Source organism: Larus michahellis, chromosome 4 (genome assembly GCF_964199755.1).
Source record: "Larus michahellis chromosome 4, bLarMic1.1, whole genome shotgun sequence".
Lineage (NCBI taxonomy): Eukaryota > Metazoa > Chordata > Aves > Charadriiformes > Laridae > Larus > Larus michahellis.
The window spans coordinates 1,702,486-1,724,086 of record NC_133899.1 but is presented as its reverse complement, the minus strand read 5'-3'; the positions used below and the strand labels follow the sequence as shown (position 1 = coordinate 1,724,086).

The window sequence follows — 21,601 nt, the reverse complement described above, 5'->3', positions numbered from 1 at the left end:
GCAGCTTTCCAGGAGCACCTGAAACAAACCGGGGTTTGTCTATTTCCAACTTGAAACCAAGCAAAAAAAATCAGAAAGGAGGAAAACAGCCAGATTTTCTTCTTCTTCCTCTGTTAAATCTTGGGGAGCTGGACCAAGACGTGGCAGTTCTTGCCTGGGGAAGCACCCTCGCAGGCTCTTTCGAGGGCTGGAGGCCATGCGGGACCAGGAAAACTTTCCCCCGTTACCTCTGGTGAATTTAAGATGCGCTGCTGTGTGTCAGTGAAGCAACTTTGTTCTTTCTGGAGGGAACGGACAGATTGCAGGAGAAAGCTATATCCCAACTGCTGCCAAATTCCACAGATTTAGTTATTAGTAGGCAATTAGGAATCATTATTAACACTTCCTACTACGTTAAGCTCCGTTTGCACCGCATCCCCGCGCCAGCCTGGACGTTTCCGACGGAGCGTCACCCCGGCTCCAACACGCACGTGGCATCACGTACCCAAAACTGTGTCTTACTGCTCGCTGCCTCCTGAGCCCCTTCTCCGCAGATGTATTTAATGCAGTTGTCTCACAAAATAAAATCGCAAGTAAAAATACAGAGATTAAAAATTGGGAGGGGGGGAGGTAAATAAAAGCGCGTCCGCACAAAGGAAAAACAATTTTGCTCTTGTTTTTTAACTCACAATCAACATCTGAGCTATTCAGGAAACTGGTGCACTGCCCTCCAACCAACTTCAATTAGGGAATTCAAAAGCAGTCAGACAAAAGAATGCCTGGGAGTTACTGCACCGCACAGAGATATTTTTAGCAAGAGCTGGGAGGCTGTTTGTGGGACACTGCGTTGCTTCCATTGCATTTCAGCTTTTGTATTTACATTTGCAGGGCAGTAAGATTTACTAGGTCAGAGGAAAAAAAAAAAAAAAAAAAAAAACAAAACAAAAAGAGAGAGGGGAGAAGCAACGTAAATGATGCAAATCCTTTTGTTTTCTGACACTCTTGGAAGGTATTTCAGCAAAAGCTGATGGAGACCGGAGTGAAACGGAACAAGATTTGCCTCCATCTGCTTCGAAAAAATCGTCTTTCAGCAGAAATCTCAAGTCACTCCTTTTAAAAAAGGGTGATGTAAACTAGCGCACACAGCCCCTGGGAAGGTCCGTATGCCTCGCGCGCCCCGGCAGAGAGCAAGGCTGCCTTCGCCCACAGCAGCGCTGCAGCCGAATCCGTCCGGTGACCTCTCCCCACCCCCCGGCCACCAGATGGATTCACAAACAGCACGGCGGCGGCGACGCCAACGCCAGGGTGGGCTATTGGCGCTGTCGCACCAAGACACCCATCCCAAACCCACAGCCATGAAAACGCCGCTCAGATCCTCAGTCCGGAGAGCGCGGGAGCGGACGATGACCGAGCCTCAAAAACGAGCCGCTTCTGTTTTTCAGAAGCCATTTCCTAAAAACGCCGAGGTGCAGCCGCCCTCCCCTCCGCCGCCGGGAGGTGAAGCCTGAAGCCCTGACCCCGTTGGCGGCGCGGGGCCGGTGCTGGGGAGGCGGCGGGCGCCCCACCGCCCGCGCTATCGGCATCGCTCCTCCAGCGCAGCCCCCTCTTCCGCTCCCTCCCACCACTGCGGCAGCGCAGATGGCAGCAGTGTGACCTCGCTGTTCCTGCCTCCTTGTTTTGATCCTGCAGTCTTGATTGTTCAGGCTAATCCCACACTCCCAGCCTTGGCTGCCAGCCAGGACTGTTATTAATGGCACAAAAGCTTCTCATTCCAGCTACTTCTACATCCGCTAATGCTGTTGTTCCCTTCTCTCGCTCCCTCTCTCGCCACATTACAAACTGGAGCTGGAATATATTTTACAAGGAGGGGGAAAAAAAAAAAAAAAAACAAACCCTCTCTGATCATCCTTTGCACGCCGAAGGCTTCACCAGAACCATACAGGAAAGGCTCATCAGCTCCAGCTATAATTACTGACGCCGAAGCAGTAAGACCACCCTGCTCATCCAGCAACCGACACCAAAGCGATAAACAGCACACGGATGTGGGGAGTTTCCAGCAACCCCTCAAGAAAAGCCAGGATCCCAGGCAGAAGTATGCACAGCCGCCCACAGGGCCCGAGGGAAGGGCTCTGCTGCCCAGGGCAGGAGAGATACCGATGCTGACCGGAGGGCCGGGGATGCGAGGCCGGGCAGCACCACGGCCACAGGGGCACGGCACCCCCGGCACGGCACCCATCTGCTCTTCAGGCGGCAGCGGGGCTGCCTGGCCTGGGAAACCGCCTGCTTTCCTGCCCCTGCTCTACGCAACAAACGCCAGATTCAAGCAACTGTAAAGCTGCCACTAAAAGCACACGCTGAAAGAAGGCTTCAAACTCTGTGCCATTTAGCCCCCCACGTGCCAGTCTTCTCTCCCTCTGCAGGGAACACAAAGTCCCCCTGTGCGGGACCCAAGGGCCGTACTCAGGTACGTCCCCTCCGCCTGGTGAAGGCTTTGCACCGACAGCCCACCGTGCCGACTGCTGACCACCTCACCCCCCTCTGCTTTACAACACCCTCCCGAGCGAGGGGCGCGCAGGGCTGAAGCCCTGTGGCAGGGACAGTTGGGTGGCCTCACCGACCGCGGGGCTGCCGGCACGATAGTGGGGTGCAGGTCCCGTGTCAGCTCAGCCTGCTGCGACCTAGGGCCGGTTTGGGAGGGGAAGGGATGAGGATATCCATCAGGGCCTTCTCATCTACCAAAAACCAGCCAGCCATGCCCACCACGCCCAAACCCCTCAATGGCTGCTGGGACACAGCTCGCAGTGACCCTAGCTGCAACTGCTCACCCAAAAAGTCTGGTCCTGAGCCAGCCAAGCAGAGCAGGTCCTCAGCACCGCGCTTGCCACACCGAGCTGAACATTAATGAGGTTTAGACTGCTTTAAGGTGCAAACCTAGCAAGAGGTACGTGTCCCTGGGACCCTCCCATGGGAACAACCCCACCTTGCCGTGCTGCAGAGCGGCCAGCGTCGCAGGGGCTGGGAACGTGCTGCGTGGGGAGCATCAGGCTGGTGCGGGGTCTGAAGAAACCTGCCCGGTTTTCAGCCCAAGCTGTCGTCCTGGTGAGATGATTCACCATTCTGCCCTCGCTACTTGTCGAAATGCAGGAAAGGAGAAAAGCATCCACGGGAACATTTCTTCTGATTAGGAAAGTCGGGACATTTTTAATAAAGGGCTCTTTAAAGATAATCTCATTTCAGTATTTACACATGTTAAAGAGGTTACAGAGATCAAGGCGTAATGAAGTCAAGAAGGAGAGGACAATAACAGCGTGGCTGGGATATTACAGTGAGGGCTATCTCCAGCCTGTTGGTTTGGGCTGCAGCAGCAGGGCACAGACCCCGCGGACCCCAGCACCGGAGGAGGTTCAGGCACCGCGAACAACTTGGCTGCTGCTCACTCGCGGAAAATCAGCAAGCAGAATCCTTACGCGACCAGAATCTTCTCTTTTTCCTTAAATAGAGCACATCACCCCAGCCCGGCGGCGAGCCCCTGGCCCCTGCCCGCTCCTCCCCGGGCACGGGGCTGGCACGCTCGGTCTGACAGGCTCCTGCAAGCGCCCGCAGCCTCCTCCCGCCCCATCCACACAAACATCTTCAAACGCCGCAGCAGCAGCTTGTACTATAGGCAGAGCCCTTGTTTACCCAGCGCGCAGGCCTAATTTAAACTCCTGAAGTCATCTCCAGCCTTTCGCTATAGCAACCCCAGCGAATCTTCCCACTGTAATATGCGCAGAGCAGCTTTGCATCGGCTGAGGTTAAATCTGACAGAAGTGGAAAAAAAAAAAACCAACAAAACTTCGATATCTGCCGGCAGCTGCCGGTGTCAGCAGTGGAGTTTCAGCAAAACTCCGCTGGGAAGGCAGAGCTCAGGCGTGGCTCTTCACGTGCCACGCATTAACCCCGAGGAATTAAAAATTCTCCTGAAATGCTCAGCTCCCACTCCTGCGGGGATGGGAGGAAACCTGCTCTCGTTCCCCTCTGCCCTACGCGCGCTGGGTCTCTGTAACGTGCACAATATGCCGTTTGCTTTACGACGGATCAGTGCGACGGTTTGGGGCCGGGGGGATGCACATCGGCTCTGCGTACAGCGAACGAGGTCACCGGGAAGAGAAAGTTTATGTCAAGTTTGGAGTTATTTCTCAACCGTGCTAGAGAAAATTTCAGTGCCTGTTCAAAATTACCGTGCTCTGTTGCAGAGGGTGCAAGAGCCTAAAACCAATCTTTATTTAAAACTACTTAATAGTCGCAAGATCAAGCGGAACAAAGGGAAAAATATATTCCGAGGGAAATGTTCCTTCTAGAGCTCAAACGGCACTTGAGGTCCCCATCAAATAACTTTCAACTGAGGTTGCACAGAACCAGGAGGAAGCAGGGAAACCAGCCCGGATTACCAGATCACCGGGGAGTAGAGCAAAGATACCCGGAACTGTAGGTATTTAGCACAGCCCCAACAACAGCAGGTAAATTGGAACGCCCTCAAGAAGCAACTGGTTTTTAAGAAATAATTCGTGGAGCAGGCAAGAGAGTCACAGACATAAGGGAGACGAAAGTCAAGAACGAAGAGTAAAAATAGGGAAATAGTTGCAATTAATAAAATTAATTGTTTTCAAAGCCAAAAGGACTTGCTGCAGTCATCTCAGCCAACAGCCCAACAGGTGAAAGAACCTGAATTAGTTCTCCTTGCATTTTCTACAGATAGGGACCAACTACAGCAGATATGTTAAACCAAAGACAGTATCTAAAGGACAGCCTAATACCCTAATATTTAAGTGATGCAAGGTCTGCTACAGCCACAGACTGACCTATTCTCATACTAGCAACCTGCCTAATAAATCTGCTGCTTCATTTTTCAGTTTAATTTCTTTAGCTTTAACTTCCAGCAGGCTGGGACTATTTCCTCTATTATTTTTTTTAAAAAACATCCCGGAACAAAGCAAGCAGGATGGGTGTCAGGCAAGGTCGGCCCCAAACCTGAGGGCAGCAGATGTTTTAGAAGGGGAATCCACTCCCCAGCACCCTGCCCGGGCTCTGGCAGTCAACAACCGACGGGCTTCCAACCCACCAGATGCTCTCAACTTTCTCCTTGCTAAGCTAAATAGCTTGTGTTTCCAACTCCTAACGCATGAAATGAGTCTTCTGAGCGCCATTCAACCAACCAGCTTCTTCTTTTCTTTTTTTTAAGTGCACACTACGTTAATCTCATTAGCTATGCTCATTGCAAAGCCAGTCTGTGAGCTGGTCGCACCTACTGCCCAAATAATCTTCAGCGGCTCCCGTAACACAGGGAGCACTCTCACCCCAGGGGTATCGGGGAACAAGAAACATTACTGGTTTCAGGATAAACCCGACCTTATGGTGCCAGGCCAAGGAAAACAGCAGTGGCCATGGGACCCAGAGCATCTCTTCTATCATATCCAACGCGACCCAGCATTGTTTCCAGGTGAGCAGTGCCTGTCGCCGGCCTTACCCAGCCCTTGGCACCGGGCGCTCATCCTTCCTGGCTCCAGCACACCCACACCTCAAGAATTACCCTGCACCACACCTACACCTGCTTGCCAACATACGCGACAGCCCCAGCCGTCTCCAGCCCCACACGAGTCTCCCCTGCATGCGAGTAACAGCAACTGACAGCTGATAGCCGCTTCTGCCGAGCTCTGCAGTTTCTGTAAAATTGTAGGGCTCAAGTAAGAAATACTGGGGGTCTTGAGTGTGCTTGGACATCATTGGGAAACCACCGCCTTGACGCTTCATTGTAAACATCACCGGTATTTAGGAGATCTTTTGGCGAGAACCCGAACTCTGCAGCCTTTAGTTCAGCCCCATCTTATGTTCAACTACAACCGAGAACAGAAGCACCCACCTTCTGTGACCCCAAACAAGTTCACGTGGGAAAACATTGTGTTTAAAACGCCAGGCGTCACATGATGGCAACACACCTACACAAAATGCTCAGACCTGCACCTGGGGGAAGAATTTAACCACCAGTTTCTGCTCCCCCACAGAAGCCAAGGCACCGCCTGTGTCCAAAGCACCGGGCCACCTCTTCCCCAGTGCTTCAGACCTGGCGCGTGAGGCTCTGGAGATGAAGAGAAGCTGTGGCAGCTCCCCTGGAGGACAACAGTACCAGCACTACAGCAAGGACATAGGGACAAGGGGGGTGAGGATAGGGAAGGTGGCAAAGCCCTCTCCGGCAGGAGCACTGATGTCTGCACGCACACAGCCTCTTCAGAAGAGAGGCAGCAGCATCAGGGAGGTCCACAATGGCCAGGAGGGATGTCCCGATGGGGACATGCTTCCAGCAACAGTTTTCTGTTAGGTGCGAGAAGCCTCATAGCAAAGGCCTCCCCCCACAAGGGGCAGCTGGGGTCCCCCAGGAGGAAGCCCCTTCACCGACGTCCCCAGCGGGCCCCTGGCAGGGCACAGATGTGCAGGCAGAAACCAGGGAACACACCACAGGTGCCTGCAGACAGCACGGCGAGAGGGGAAACGGGCCATTCATTGACCGTTCCAGATGTGGTTTTTAAAAATCATCCTTGTCCACATCACTGACATTAATTCTTGTGAGCTTAGTTGGTAGTTTGGGGCTGACAAAAACAGACCGGTCGAGAACAAGCGTGATTGCGGCTTCCCGGTACGTCCCATCAAAGGGCACAAACACAGCAGAGGGAAAGTCTGCGTGTGCCCTTCACAACGCGGCAGCAACACTGACCAGATGGGTCTCTAAATGGGATTAAGAGGAAGACGGCTCTACTGCAGCCAGCCCTTTCCTCCAGGGCTGGAAACTCACCCTCCTGACAGCCAAGGCTCCACAACGGGCAACCAGCCCTTTGCCTTTACCCTCTTTGTTCTTCCAAGCCACCTCCTCCCTCGTGTTTACCTTACGGACCTGCCATCTCCCTCTGGCTCCTAATTCCTCCTTCTTTGGAAAGACTCTGAGATGCACATTATACAAGACACACAAAAATAAATTGTTTTTAATCCTCCAGATTCTAGTGCTCCCGAACAAGAATCTTAAAGAGCTTTACAAACAATGGATTAAGCCTTAAGACTCCCTGCGAGGTAAGAAAGTGCCTCTCTCACAGAAGCAGAGGAAGGTGAGCGAGGCTGAAGGCTGCACCATGCGACTCTACCATCGCTGCAGAAGTGACCTGTTTCTATACGCACAAACATAAGTGAGTCTACGACTGATCCATCACCGGCCTAGCGACACCTTTGCCATTTCGCTCCAGGCTCTGAAGCGGCTTCAAAAACACCATACATCTTCCAAATGCCAAATGCTTTCTTTCCCACCTTGAAGCACCCGGAGTGCTACTCAAAATGCCCGGCCCGAGACAAAGCGCCCCAAGGACAGCGGCAGCGCTGGGTGCTGAAGCTGCGGCCGCAAGGCTTCTCTTGGAGCACTATTAAGATTTCATGACAACTGGCTTTCGTTAGCAGGCGCACAGGAAGCTTTCTCGGCGTGTATTTCGAGCAGCTCACCGGATGCAATCCTACGGAGAAAGGCACCTTCTTGCTTTGCTCCTCAATGTTAAGATGACTTTGGGTCACATGCTCCGTAGGCTCCAGACTGCAACCTATACCAAACATGACATCACTTTATTCCTAGTGCATCCCGGTCCGTAAAGCCCTTATATTTCTTCCCAAATATATTTTGCATGCATCTTGTAAACAAGCTTTACATCCTTTTGATCAGCACTCTGCACGGAGCCCGGGGAGGGGGAGGAGACTTCCTGTTCCACTATTGCAATCGCTCTCAGCAACGTGCTGCGCTCAGCTCTTGCCACCCCGTGAGCAATGATGAAATTTTCTATTTTGGTGGCTTTTTCTTCATATCTTTGTAGCAAGCGGGCTGCGCTCTAGTCCAGCATCGCTGTTGATCTGAATGTGATTTTTAATTCATTTTAAAGTGGCAGAGCTATTTGTTGCAGCGTCTCCTTTTCACGCCAAGGTGGCCAACTAAGAACCCTGTTCTCTAGCCAAACGTTTTCACACTACCCGGCTTCTCAGTTCCCTTGCCGGTTGTCTGAAAGCAGACATTTTTGCAAAAGAACTTGTTCACAGAAAAAATAGACTCCTCTATGCAGTAAAGCACACCACCGTGTTTTCTTGCTATTGCTTATCTGCTGAAGATAAATCCAGTTTCTGCTTGCCCGCAGGCAATCAGCCAAATGCTCACCAGCTGATACCTCCCTGTACCTCGTGGCAACTTCACGTGCCCGAACCCTCGCTTCTCTTTCGACCCACCGCCTCCGAGAGGTACAGCCGTTCCACGCCGCCAACGTGAGCGCCGATACAAAAACAGTCCGTCCTTGTTCCAGAGACGCACCACCAGCTGAAGCTGCAGAAGGTTGATATCTTCCCCTCTTTGGAAAGAGCAAACACCCACCGGCTCCAGCGGCCACTGGAAGCCTAAGTGCTGTGTAAATGGTTAAAGGCAATCGCTTGTGCTCTCTTGTGACTCCAGCTCATCGCTTCCACGTCCTGCCTTTGCCAGCTCATATGAGGAGCTTATAAAATCGGCACGCTGTAGGCAGCCTAGCTGCAACACAGGAATGTTATGTAGTCAGTTACTAATATAGTGTTTTGCATATTGTATTTCAAACACTACATGCTTCTACATGCTCAATGTCAACAAGGCGAAAAAACTGTCAGACCAAAATGAAGTCTTCCTAATATGAGTTATTAGCTATACAGCAGGCTACCAGGTGCACTGCAAAGACCCTGCAGGGATATTCCTCCATTCATTTCATCCCTTTCCTTTTGAGAACAATCTCAGTTCCCTTTCTAATTATTTTCCTCTAGCTGAGATCGGTGTGCTTCTCAGCTCTCCCCATCGCGAGTCCAGCGCGGGCTTCCACACGCTCTGCACCGGGGACAGGTATCGCTCCGACAGAAATGCCTGACATTCATCCACGAGACGAACCGCGAGGACCTGGCAGGTTTAAGGTACTCAACAGGGAGGAAAAACAAAAACAGCAGAGATTCTTCTGGGTTAAACCACTTCCAAATTCAAGGAAAAGCAATTTTTTTTCAGCAAACAGAACGTATTACATGAAGCTGTGGGTGTGCTACTCTTACAGATGCTCTACGTGAACCAAAATTTGCTGAAATTATTACAGAAACATTCCACCATCTCCCAAAACAAGCATCTTTGTGTATCTTTGCCTGGCTAAATTACGAAAAAAAACCTGCATAGTGGAGCACAGTTTCCATTTCCTCGCACACTCCTACCAGGGCTGTGCTTACAAGTAAACGCACCGACCTTTTCTCAAAGAAATCAGTGTTTGCTGTTCCTTATAAATTTGCAGAATTTTGGCTCGTTTCCATTTCACCCACTTTTGAATACGATGCTCCCCACCCCCACACAACTGTTCCCTTCTGAGGGATGACAGGCCGTCCAAAAAAATACCAGGAGCGCTCGAGCTCCTCGCTGCCTCCCCGGATGGCATCACTCCGGCAGCAGGCAAAGGAGCACCGGGAATTTCAGACCAGCCCGTTGTAGGGAGCGCCACACCTTAATTCAATGTACCAATTTCTCCTCGCCTCTGATAAGGACACTTTTCCAGCACTCCCCTCACCCCAGATCTTCTATACAATCATTTGCGGCACGTTTTAATACTTTATTATTGTCCTATCTAAAATTGGACCTCAAATCCCTTACGAAAGGCACGGTGTTACTAGAAGGACTGCCCCGCAACCTTGCTCTGTTTTTCCGTCACTGCTGATGAGGTACACAAAGAATGAGATTTTTCAATTTGTTTTGTCCACGAGCCAAAAATTCCTTTTAATGAACTGAATATGGTGCCTGTGCTAGTCTCTCACCGCTCCAGCTCAACTCTCACTTACAACAGTCACTGCCTACAACACGGAGTTGGCCTCCTTTTGCAGGAAAATAAGGCCAAACCAGCTTGAAAGCATGTTTGGAATCTGGAGATTAATTCCATGTAAACTAATGCATTCAAACCTCTTTGTACGGCTTCAGAAAGGGCTGTCTGATCCCGGCGAGAAGTAGGGCAGCGCATACCCATGCCGTACGATGGGGAGGCGGGCAGAGCTGCCTCCATTTTGGAACTCTTTACTAAAGAAGCGTCCTGCCCCAGAGAACCGACTGCGTCGCCGCTCAGCCACCAGCCCGCACCACGGCCCGCGGTACCCGCTGGCAGGAGGATGGGGAGCACCATGGAAAGGCCTGCGGGGAAACAAAGAGGTGCCGGAGCCGGCGGGAGGGCAGGGCAGCAGGTCAGGAGGCGGGAGGGCTCCCACGGGAGCCTCTGCCCGGGGACCTGGAGCTTTTGTTTGGTGGAAAAATGCCGGGAGCAAAGGCCGGCGAGGCCACGGGGCTGCGATGGACGGGATGCTGCTCCCGGGGGTGAGCCCGTGGCGGGCAGCAGGACCGTGTCCCCCAGCCCGCGCTGCAGCACTCCCCTTGCCAACGGCTCCCCGCTGCTCTCCACCATCTCTCTCTCTCTGGGAGATAAATTATTCAGAATGAAACCATTTTAAACTCTGTTGGGATGCTGAGCAAAGCTAAGATGGGTGGTGCTGCAGCGGAAGCTGTCAGGGACACGACCAGAAACCAGGTCTTCCTCACACGGAAGGTTACAAGTGCAATCACAGTCGATCCCGCCTCGAACCCGATGCCACGAAATGCTGTGAAATAACTGAACACAAAGCTCTACGAATACCCAGTCACACCACATCAACTTGAGCGCAAGGCCCAGGGACCTGCCACGCCACGTCCATTCACAGGAGGCTCCCACAAAGCCACCCCATCAGTGATGTTTGAGCACCAAATGCCCTTATTCCTGTATTTTCTAACTGATGGCATGGTATAAAGCAGCAGAAATAAGGACAGCTGAACAGAGTACGGTTTGCACGGTCATCTTCATGTGCCAGGGCAGCGAGGGGAGCAACATGGTGGCTCACGCATCCAGATGTGCTTCATGGATGCTCCTGCAGACCCACCTGCGCAGCTGTGCTCGCCCGTGGGGATGGGAGATAAAAACAGGGATGGCACGTGGAGCCTGACCAGTGCCAAATTCCTCCTGGGTGACCGGGCACACCCAGGCTCCCAACGCTGTGGGCTGCTGCCACAGTTAGGTGGGAGGAGATCGCTCCCACCAGAGAGACACGGCGCCGAGGCCACAGAGGTGTCCCAGAGCCAACACGCCCCTGTGCTTCTGGGAGGACAGGAGCCCTCCCGCTGTGGGATGGGTCCCCGGAGAGGTCCCCTGACCACCCGCCGGACTCAGGACCCACCACTGAGCTCCTTTCCACCAGGAGTAGAGAAGCTACTGGCATGCGGCACGTGGCCAGCAGCGGCTGGCAGCACGTATGCTCCCTAGACACGAGCACCGGTGAGGTACTTGACACGGGTCCCCACCGTACAGATGCATTCAGGTCAAAACGGAGAACACCAACAAAAAGGTAGTTCAGAGAAGAGGCCTTTTTTTTTTTTGCCTTGTTTTGTTTTTAAACGAGGAGACAAAATAATTAAATGGCCTGGAAACTATTCCACATTAAAAGTCACTATAGCACTAAAAATCTAGCTCTGACAGTTATGGGTGAAGCCCTTTAAAAGTTACCATGGTAGTTGATGCAGCTATTCGCCCACTCGTTCTTCAATAGTGCTGGATTATTTTTTTTGATGCGATTCAACCACAAACAAGCAAATGCTGCTGAGGGAAAAAGTACTTTCTCGCACCATAAAAAAACCCCCATCCTTTATCTCTGCCACAAGCGCAGAGCGAAGGAGGAGACGGCAGGTAACAGGGAGCCGAGCCAAACATGCAACGCTGAACTTCTCCCCCTCCCTCTCCTGGGAGAGAGAGGAAATTTAAGAAGCAGATTCAGGATTTCAGCATCCATTTCACTTTCCCTCCCCGCCTCCTGAACTATCGCTCCCTGGGCCCCAAACGGCTATTCAGATGCTATGTCAGCTGAACGCTACGTTCGCTTCCTCTCTCAACCACCAGCTCAGCAAGCCTCGCAACGCGCTAGATGTCAGACCAGAAAGCCAAGTATTTTTGGAATACATCTTCCCTCCTTTTAATTAAGCGCTCAGGTAGAGAGCAGCGCAGGCAGAAGCGTTGGCTCCGCAAAGCCGCATCCAGCGAGGCCGAGAGAGGCAAGTCGGAGCAAGACGAGACCCAAACAAAGGAAAGCAAACACGGGCTGTAAGGGAGGAGCAGGATACAACTGCATTGACCTGCCCGGCTATTATTTTCGCAATCAAACCAAGGTCTAGAAACTCCTACGGCCGAAGGGAAGGCTTCGCCCGCCCGAGAACGCCTCGCAGCAGCCTCCCCATCAGCGCAGCCCTCATCCCGTGTGCAGATGGAAAATGAAAACCTCCCAAACCCCAGCCCGGCTGCAATCACTGCAGAGTCGCCTCCCCATCTGCCAGATGAACCCAGCTCCTTCCCCAGGGACCCCGGGGCGGCACCCCGGGAACAGGGGTTGCCGTAGATCAGCCCCCACAAACACGCAGCTCCGAGCGGGGTGAGGCAGATGGGGAGAAGGAATAAGCAGCTTCCATCACTAAGCCGGGGAAGGCAAGACCGAGCCTGCGCGCCGCAGACGCCAGGGGCACGCCGTGGCGGGGTGCAGCCGGCCCGGGGGGCCACCCCGTGGGCCAGCCTTCTCGCCTGGTGCTAGCCTAAGCAACACGTACCGCCGGCTCTCCCAAAAATAATATCTCTCATTCTTAATCCCATATAAATTATTTGTTACAATAAATACTTGGACTGAAAGCCTCAAGGCTTTGCTAACAAAGCTGGGTTTGCGCGCGGGCTGCCAGGTTTTGAGAACTGGTTTAATCAGCTGGAGAAGCTGCTGGCGTGCCCGGGGAGCCCGTCCAGGCTTCGCGAGGCACAGCTCCCGTGAAAAGAGCCGCTCTCGGCTCTTCTTTCCCACAGTCCCCTCGACTCCCATCTTCCCAACCCAAAACAACGCAAACTGGGAAAATGTTTTGCCACAGTATGAACTGGGAGAAAACAATCACCACCGCAGCCCTCGAACGGGCCCGTCCGCTTAGAGATCCCTGGTTTTGGCGAGGGGCAGCGCCTGTGCCGAAGCGTGTTTCCAGCCAGCGCCCCGGCGAGCGGCAAGCCAACAACTTTCAAGATGAATTAAGGCCACCGCTTCCGTGGAGTTACGCCGGTGGAAGGCGGCTTTGTTAAACCCAACTGAAAGCTAAAAAACGTGCTACGTTCAACCCCATTGTTCCTTCGCCTTTTCTAATAGCTGTTTTCTCTCCTCCATCACTCTCGGGCTTCGCACGCTCAGCTGTGACTCTTTGTGCCTCCCTTGCGCTGCCTTCTGCTTCTGTTTGTCCTTTTGATCTCCACTTCTCGGCTTGTGTTTTCTGCTGCGTCCCCATCCCCCACGCCTGATTTCCACTTTTATTAGGGTGCGAGGCAGAACGGCTCAAAGGATGAACAATGCGTTTTAGCTGAAAAGGCTTTGAAGCTGAATCGTGTTGTTTACCGATAGATTCCCCAATCTCCTGCTGAAATAAAATAGTGTTTTACCTCCACCAAAGCGCTTGCTGTTTATTTTCAGTGAGAAGCAATTATAAAAAGCTGATGGCACGTTAAATGCATAAAAACAGGATCAGGAGGACAGGAGTATGATCACTTAAAAAAAAAAAACAACAACAACAAAAAAAACCCAGACAACCACACCTCCCAACAGCCCACAGTTTCTAGCAGAAATTATTCTGGAGTCCAATTGTAAAGCTTCTGCTGCTGCACGGAGAGGTTAAAGCTCCAACCAGCTCCCAAAAGCCGCTGTGAGCCAGCACATTGGTTTGGGTTCTCCATACAAGTGTGTGCTTTCCTTCAGCGCTGAAGAGGAACATGTACCAAAGAGCTGCCTTCCCATCCGAGTTCCTTTAACTCCAAAGCATTACTTCAATTAACGCACGCTCTTTCAAGTTTAAATATTGAAACTCTTCAAGCTGGGCAAATTACAGCCAGTGACAAAGTACAGCCACACAGCTCCTGTCCCCGTTGTGGCTTCCCTGCCCACCCCCAAGGCCAGGCATCCAGTCCCAAAGCCAGACCTCTGCCCCAGGACTCCCCAGCGGCAGCATCTCCCCAAAGACGATCCTGGGCTGGGTAATACTACCTATCAATTAAGAAGCAGGACAGGAGATAAAAAGCAGAATACCATGAGCCGTGGAGATAAGATTTTAGTTCCCTGGTCTGCTCAGGGCTTCGTTACCACCCAGAATTAGACCCCACCGCGGCAGTACGAGCGGGGCTCAGCCGGACGAGGGGCAGAGCGGGTCCTGGAGCACCCAGACTCCCTGGAGCAGCCCGAGCCCCGGGCACCTACTGGCACAGGCGAGAGGCGGCAGGGCTGAGAGCCTGGGGCGAAGCGCCCACCTGGGCTGCGGGGGGGGGAAGAAGCAAAACACACCAAAAACACCACTGATTCACGAGCCGCGTTAGTCAGCAGCAGCCGCCTCCGTCAGCCGGGATGCCCAACCCCACCTGGGCAGGAGAACACATTGAACCGCGGAAAGGAAAAGGCCAGGACAAGCCTATAAGGTCTGCATCTCAAAAAAGTCATGGTCATCAGACTGGAGCAGCAATAAAAAGGCTAATCTCCGTGAGAAGAGCAGCACCTTAGCGCCCGTGAGCCACCCCAGGAACCCAGCCACTACAAACAGGCAGCCAGGAGAGCTGGGCAACTGCCCCCCTGCCAGCTCCCCGCTGCAAGAACAGACTTCTGCATGCTTAACGGCAAATTAAAATAAATTAAACCTCAGCTCATGCAAAGTGTACAATTATTTTTTTCATCACAGGTAAATTTTCAAGCTGACTGACCAAACAAAGAAAGCATAAAATAGTTGAGGCTAAATTATGCCGCTCTGACTACAAGCTATAATCTCTGTTATTCAAAATTCAAGATTTGCAGGCTATAGAGTAGGTTTGGGAGCTGTTAATCAATGACTGAAATGAAAGATAATGCTCTACACGATGCACAGAGCTTCCTCAGAGGGAAGAGAGATTAACTCTCTCTAGATCACAGCCCTCAACCAAACAAGTTTATTTCCTTACCATCACTATACCTCAATCATTTACAGCAATACTAGACCAGTGACAGACCACAATTTTAAGCAAAGAGCTTTTATTTTTAGGGAATAAAAATCTCCTTTTTTTAAAAAAAAAAAAAAAAAACAATCTCCTGCAGCTGGAGACAGCCTGCTTTAAAGAACAGGGGCAGTGGGAAGTGACAGTGCCTGGAAGCTCCCTAGGCAGAAGCCAGAAGTGGCCTTGGCTACTTAGGCCTCCTTTAGTTAAGGTGCAGGGAGGAACTCAAGCAAAATTCGTGTTACTTAAGTGCTGCAAAACCAGAAACCAACCTCAGAGCCTAGCATAAAGCAGCTCTGTAGATCAGCTATTTGCCAAATTTTCTTAGTTAAGAAAAAGCAGTCTGAAAAACACCCGGCTTTCTTACCCCTGCTCTTGTCCCCAGAAGTTTAGAGTCGAAGACTCAGGAAAGAACACAAGATTCGATTTAAATTCTTAAAGAAAACGTGGAAAGTCATTCTGTCCCTCCTCCAACACCACACATTCTAGCGCACACGAGTGCCGGTACCATACCGACATGAAGAGAAGCATGGAAACCCCCCCTTAACAAACACTACCCAACAGATATCTGAACTCCTGGCCTCACCAGCATCCAGAAACGTTAATTCCACCTTACGGGACATCACAGCAGCGCTCGGGTACTTGCAGCCTTGAAGTGAAAAGCACAAAAGGACGAAATTCAAAATCTGCAGGTGTCCCGAGCGGTGCATATCTCTTACTCCTCCTTACTCCTCCTTCAGCCCGTCTGCATCTCTGAAGACTCCCAAGTCACGCGCTCACGAGAGTCTCATTTATTCTCTACTGAGTAAATACTTTGAAGTTTTTAACGATAAAAATATAATGATGGCACTCGAACAAGCAGATTTTAGAAACAATAGGCTAGCATTCCCGAATTAAAGCACATGAACGTGCACCATGCATATACATTAAGACCATGAAATTTCCAGCGGAGCAGTAATCACAAAAGGTATGTTGCTGATTGTTTTGCATTCCTCGAAAAAGGAAACTACACACTTCACACCAGTGATTTCAAAACAAAACTGCTGATAACTTAAAAATATTTTTCCAGTAACTACAACAAAAATGGTTCAAGTATCTTCTACTTTAAACAGGAGGGAGGAAAATTCCCATCTCACAGCAGGGAGGTTTGCTGCCAGGTTTCAAGGTCTGCTGGTGGCCCAAAACAACAGCGCTGCGCTCGGGTGCCAGGGATGGGTTTGTTTCCCTCCTTACAACACCTGCAAACCTCCTCAGCCCTGATTTTGGGAACAGGATTTGTATCACCCTCTGCCTTCCAAGAAACACCTTCAACATAGAAGCAACATCAATATTACTTCAGTTGCAAAAACTCACCTATCTACTAAGATAGTTCGTAGTTTCTAAAACTAAAATTTCATCAACTCGAACCCCACACCGTGAGACGCAAAAAGAGCTGGGGCCGTTGAATAAAGTCTACCTAAAGCACCAACGTGTTGGACGGCACTGGATCGGCAGTGGGGCTGGGCACGGCGCTCCGGCTCTCCTGCGCCGGGAGGATGGATGCTTCCGGAGCTGCGTTCAGGAGGTCTAGGGACAGGGCGAGGAGGAGTTCACCGGATCCTGGAGCTCCATTCGAGATGCTTCTTCACAAGAAGGACTAGGAATTACGGACAGCAAACGGAAGAAACATCTGCTGGGTAGTGGGCAGCCATCTGGGCTCAGCAGTGCCACGGGAAGAGAAATCCTCTGCAGACTTTCCGTGGCGCACAGAGAAAGCTCCCATCGGCGAGCCAGCGCTCATCGCAGACTGACATCAAAGCAGAAAACATCCACGGCATTTTTTTGGCGTAAATTACTTTTCCTGGCATGTGAGAGACACCGGCTGAACCCCTGATCAGATGGCAAAGGTGGTTAGTCTGGGTCTGGGGCAGGGAGCAGCGGCCCTGGCCGGGAACGGAGGGGCCGTGCCACGGCGTGAGCACTCCCGCTGAGCCTGCCTTATTTAACAGTTTTGCAACATCCTTTGGAGCCCCAATAACTTAATTTTTTACGAAAGGGCATAAAATGTTCAGTGTTCACCATCAGTCACAGAGGTGAGCAGATGCAAGCGCACTACTTAATTTTCAAGGCAATTTTGCAAGGCTGCTTCGTTTTCTTTCTGTATCTACAAAGAGCGCATTGCCGCCTTCATTAGGTATCTCCTTGTTTTCAGTAGCTTACGCACTGAAAAAAGCAAGACTAAAAAAAGAAATCACGACACTGGAAACAGCCGTCTTCATAAAAACTGTTTTTAAACACCTACTCAGTCAAAACTGCGCAATAGGGGAGCAAGACACGGTCTGCACACCCATTCAGGTGTTCGCCTTTTCCCTAAACGCTCAAAAAGCTCCGGACAAAACCTCCAGCTGCAGGGTACGGCCTGCACAGAGACGCCTTTGGCTTAACTCAAAGATTGTTTCCCGTTTTATTAAGACGGGGCTACCGAGGGGCAGCGATTCTCTCGTTAAACCGCGGTTTGCAGAAAGCCACCAGCACAAAGGCATTTCCCAAACGCCGAGGCCAAAGCCGGCAGGGCTGTCACGACGCTGGAGGAAAAGGGGGAGAGGCCGGGGCTGCAGCCGTAAGGCACCATGTGTCCTCCGGCAGACCCTGTCTGGAGGGCGGGCGGGTGGGCGGCGTGCTGGAGCCGCTCGGGGAAGCCAGATGCGAGGCCTGGCACTGACGCCAGCAGCCGAGCTATTTTTATGAACCAATGGGTTGCGGTGCCGGAGCAGGAGCTGCTTCTCCCCTCCGAGCACAGCTCACCGCGCTCAGCCGGGAGAGAGGGATCCAGGCGGCTCTCAGGGACGAGGGGGGAACCCAGCACCCGTCACTGCCAGACCAGGAGGGAATTTGGGCACCGTGCTCTGCCCACATGGACAAGCAGAAACTCTTAAAGTGGTATCTTTTTTTCTTTTATGTATCTTTTTTTTTTTTTTTGCCAGGGAGGCTTCCCCATCAGAATCCACAGAAAAATCCATTAAATCACCTACCACACAGCAGCCTAAATAAGTGATCATTTCTCTTGGGCACAAAGACATCTACCTGCACCCTAAGCCCTTCCCAAGGTCAGCTCCCTCCTCCCTGGGCAAGTCAACAGCACGCACCAATTCCCATTTTGGGGGGGGAGGGGGGGGGGAAGGTCAAGACAATAAAAGTTTAACTCAAAGAAACATATTCCAATTATTCAGTGCACGTCACCAGTTTTCACCGGGCTTTCAAACGCTTTGCAGTTTCTGGAAGCTGAATGCCAGGAGTACCTGCTGAAATTATCAGAGCAACGCCGGCCTTCCTCGTGCTCTCTCCATTTTCTCAGGCTTCCTTCCTGGCTTCCTTCCAGCATTCCCATCTCTTACAGAAGATCCTGTTTTCCTTCATCGTCTGGGTTGTCTCCTCCTCTTCCTTCTCATTGCCACCCACTCATTTTTTTCATCTTTCCCAATACTGTATTTGCTACATCCTCTCTCGCTGCAGCCCTCTCCCCCCCGCCCCGGGCCACCCAGCAAACCGCCGCGGGTGCCGCTCGCTCCAGAGCCAGGGTATGCCACGCGCTTGCCAGCGTCCAGGAGAACACCCAGGTCAGAAGCCTTTTCCTAGCCCACACCCTGACTGTCGCTGAGCCACAAGGACACGTGGCTTCTCCCTCGAGCATCCCGATGTTTGAGAAACTCCCCGATACTGTCTCAGCAGTCGGTCCTTACACCGACGGGTCCTTACACCCGCCTCAGCCCGGGTGCCCAGGAAATGATGTCTGCTGAGAAGAGCAAAACAAGCGGCAAACTGAGCCTTTTTTCTTCTTCCTCCTTCCCTTCCTCTAGCCCGGATCAAAAAAGCCACATACAACTGAGAGCTCCTCTCAGCCTCCTCCACGCCGGTCCCGCTGCAGAGCGCATCCATACCCCCCCGCCACGCTACCCTCTCTAAAAATGGACAGGTCGGGCAGCGCATTACGCACAACAATCCCAATTCTAAAAAGCACCAAATGCATTACTAATAAAATAGCAATGCGGTCATCCCGAAACTTCCTCTGACTAGAAGAGGCCGCCTGCCTTCCACAGCGGGAGTGAGCGAGCCGCCGTTTCTGTGGCCCGTGGGTTGCTGGCTCCAGCCCCACGCTAGACGCAGCAGGTCCCTCGAAGCTCAGCTCCGCAGAGGCCTGAGCACAGGGCAGGCTCGGGGGTTTTTCAATCACCAGGCTACGCAGACAGGCACTTGACAACACACGTTAAACTTAAGCCATGACAGTCACCACCGAGAGCAGCTCCACACCCTCCATCACTCCCTTGCGACAAACCGAGACAAGAACAAACAGGTGGAAAATGACCGTTTTCAGCTCTTTGGGGGAGGTATTCCAGTTCTCTCCTTTTTTTTTTTGGCAGTCAAACTACGGCCTCTGACACAAAACTGAGCCCGGCCTGCCCTGCAGCCTCCATTAGCGCTACTGCACACTCAGGCAAGCTGCAGAGCTGTTTTTACCCGGTGCAGAGAGACGATGCCCACCCAAGACGTTGGACATCAGTGCTCTGGAACCAGCTCAGTGCCACCTCGTCGCCACCCACCCAGTCCTTGTGTTCACTCCATACCACTCCATACCATAAAGGCTGAAGAGTCCTGTCAGCGTCAAAGCATCTAAAAGCTCCTCAGAGGGACATCAAGCATTTGTCAGGTGCCTGGCTTGTTTTTCACACATCCACATCTTCATAGCACCACTCACAGCAGTGCCCAGCACTCGCCCCTTGGCTCTGAGAAGGGGGGAATGCTCGCCTTGGTACCACCGTGGGCACAGACACACAGCTTCTGCCAAAGCCTTGTTCATGAGTTAACAACGCTCATCCGGAGGAGATCCCAAAGCAGCCGGAGCAACACACATTTTTCAGCCATTCTGCAAGAAACCCTGAATCGTTCGTGGTCACCTGGGCACAAGTGAAAAGCAGTGCCTCACCCAGGTGTTCCCGTAAACCACCTACACCCACTTTCCTTCACCCCAGATTTGCAAAGACTGTTGATTCATCTTAGTACTTGGGTGCAATCTGCTGACCGATGTTTTGACTAAAGCCTCAAGCACACACTAAGGGCAGGCGAGAAAACATCTAGGCAGGAAAGCTGCAGAGACTGTAAACCTTTACTGTAAGTCCCAAGACTCCAAGAGGTCCACGCATTCCCGCAGTGCAAGCTGAGCACCCGTACGTGCCTACGCCGGCTCATACCGCTCGTGTTTACAGATCCTTTCTCAGCTTGACATTTTGCTTAATACTAATTTGACTTAAAGAGAATGGTCTGTTTCAAAGAGACGCTGCTTATAAACCAAAACCAACGTGAAGGTTTGACATGGCCACCGCATGTGGATCGTGAGCTGCTAGAATGAACTTCTACACACTGCAAATAAAAAGCTTTGCTTACGTTTAAAAACATTTACATTTCTTCTAATAAACTAGACAGAGCTGTGAGGGGAATCAGAGGTTTCCTTAAAAATCCTGAAAACGGAGGCCATCTCTGACCTCCTTTTGTAGAGCTCCTGGTGCTCAACCTGAGGCTCGTGTACCTTACACTGAACTTCTTGCTCCACAGATCCCTTCTTTCAGTACCTACGACCTGCGTGGCCCTGCTGTTTATTGTTGGGGTTTGCCATTTACAAGACACAACGGCAGAGTGCTCCATCAGCCAGCGCAGGGCATCCGACACCCACCCTCTGCACGAGTCCCAAGGTCTCCTTCACATAACCGGAGCCGTAGAGATAGCAGTGCTGACAGCCATGATAAGGGCACCTCCAGACCAGCCGGTGGTTGCCCTCATGGTCATTTAAGCTAGGCCCTTTAGCACACTGCCCGCATACACTTTGGGTTCATTACAGGTGCTAGCAATGGCTTAGGTATGGACAACATTAAGTTTACTACAGCTTTCAAGGAAGATGTGGTGTGAGACAGGAGCCATCACTCCACGGGACACAGGAAGATGTGGAAGAGCACAAGAAGGACCAGGGTTGATCCCTGAACAGCAGCATCTCCCAGCACCCAGGGGCTGAACGCAATAGGAGCCCCTGCCTGGCACAGAAACAAGACACCATCGATGAGCTGTCAAGCACCACATTTCCTCTTCAAAAGGCACTACCCAACGACACATTTTAACCTCTACCATTTTTTCAAAAACCACCAAGCCTACACTCACAGTGGTGACAAACATCTGCATGACCTCAACATCATCGTCTTTCAGCAGGGACCACTGCTGAAGGCTTCTGCTCAACTCTACGCTGGAGGAACATACCAGTGAATGAAAAACCAACTGGACGTTCAGGACACTTGCCCTGCAGATGGCACTGCCTCAGACTCCTCTTGTCACCCACACCTTCTCCTCATGTGCCCAGAATAGCTGTTAGTTCAATAGAACAATTAATTTATTAGGTAACTTATCTGGCTGAGTAATTATGTAGCCAAAATGCTGGGTTTTAACCAAACAGTTTGGAACTG

At 51.7% G+C, this 21,601-nt stretch overlaps 1 protein-coding gene across 9 annotated transcripts in view; it reads right to left on the bottom strand.

Annotated features, from left to right (window-relative positions):
* The window catches only part of ANKRD11 (ankyrin repeat domain containing 11), a 158,021-nt gene that overhangs the window by 77,272 nt on the left and 59,148 nt on the right, over nucleotides 1–21,601 (bottom strand). Inside the window, exon 1 of one of the 9 annotated variants that reach the window (XM_074582670.1) lies at nucleotides 15,706–15,874. The exons of 7 other annotated variants lie outside the window; for them this stretch is intronic. The gene's annotated coding sequence lies outside the window, so the exon portion shown is untranslated. Of the gene's footprint in view, nucleotides 1–7,497; nucleotides 8,535–15,705; nucleotides 15,875–21,601 lie in introns of those variants that run through there. One more of the 9 variants, XM_074582671.1, reaches the window with a different exon arrangement.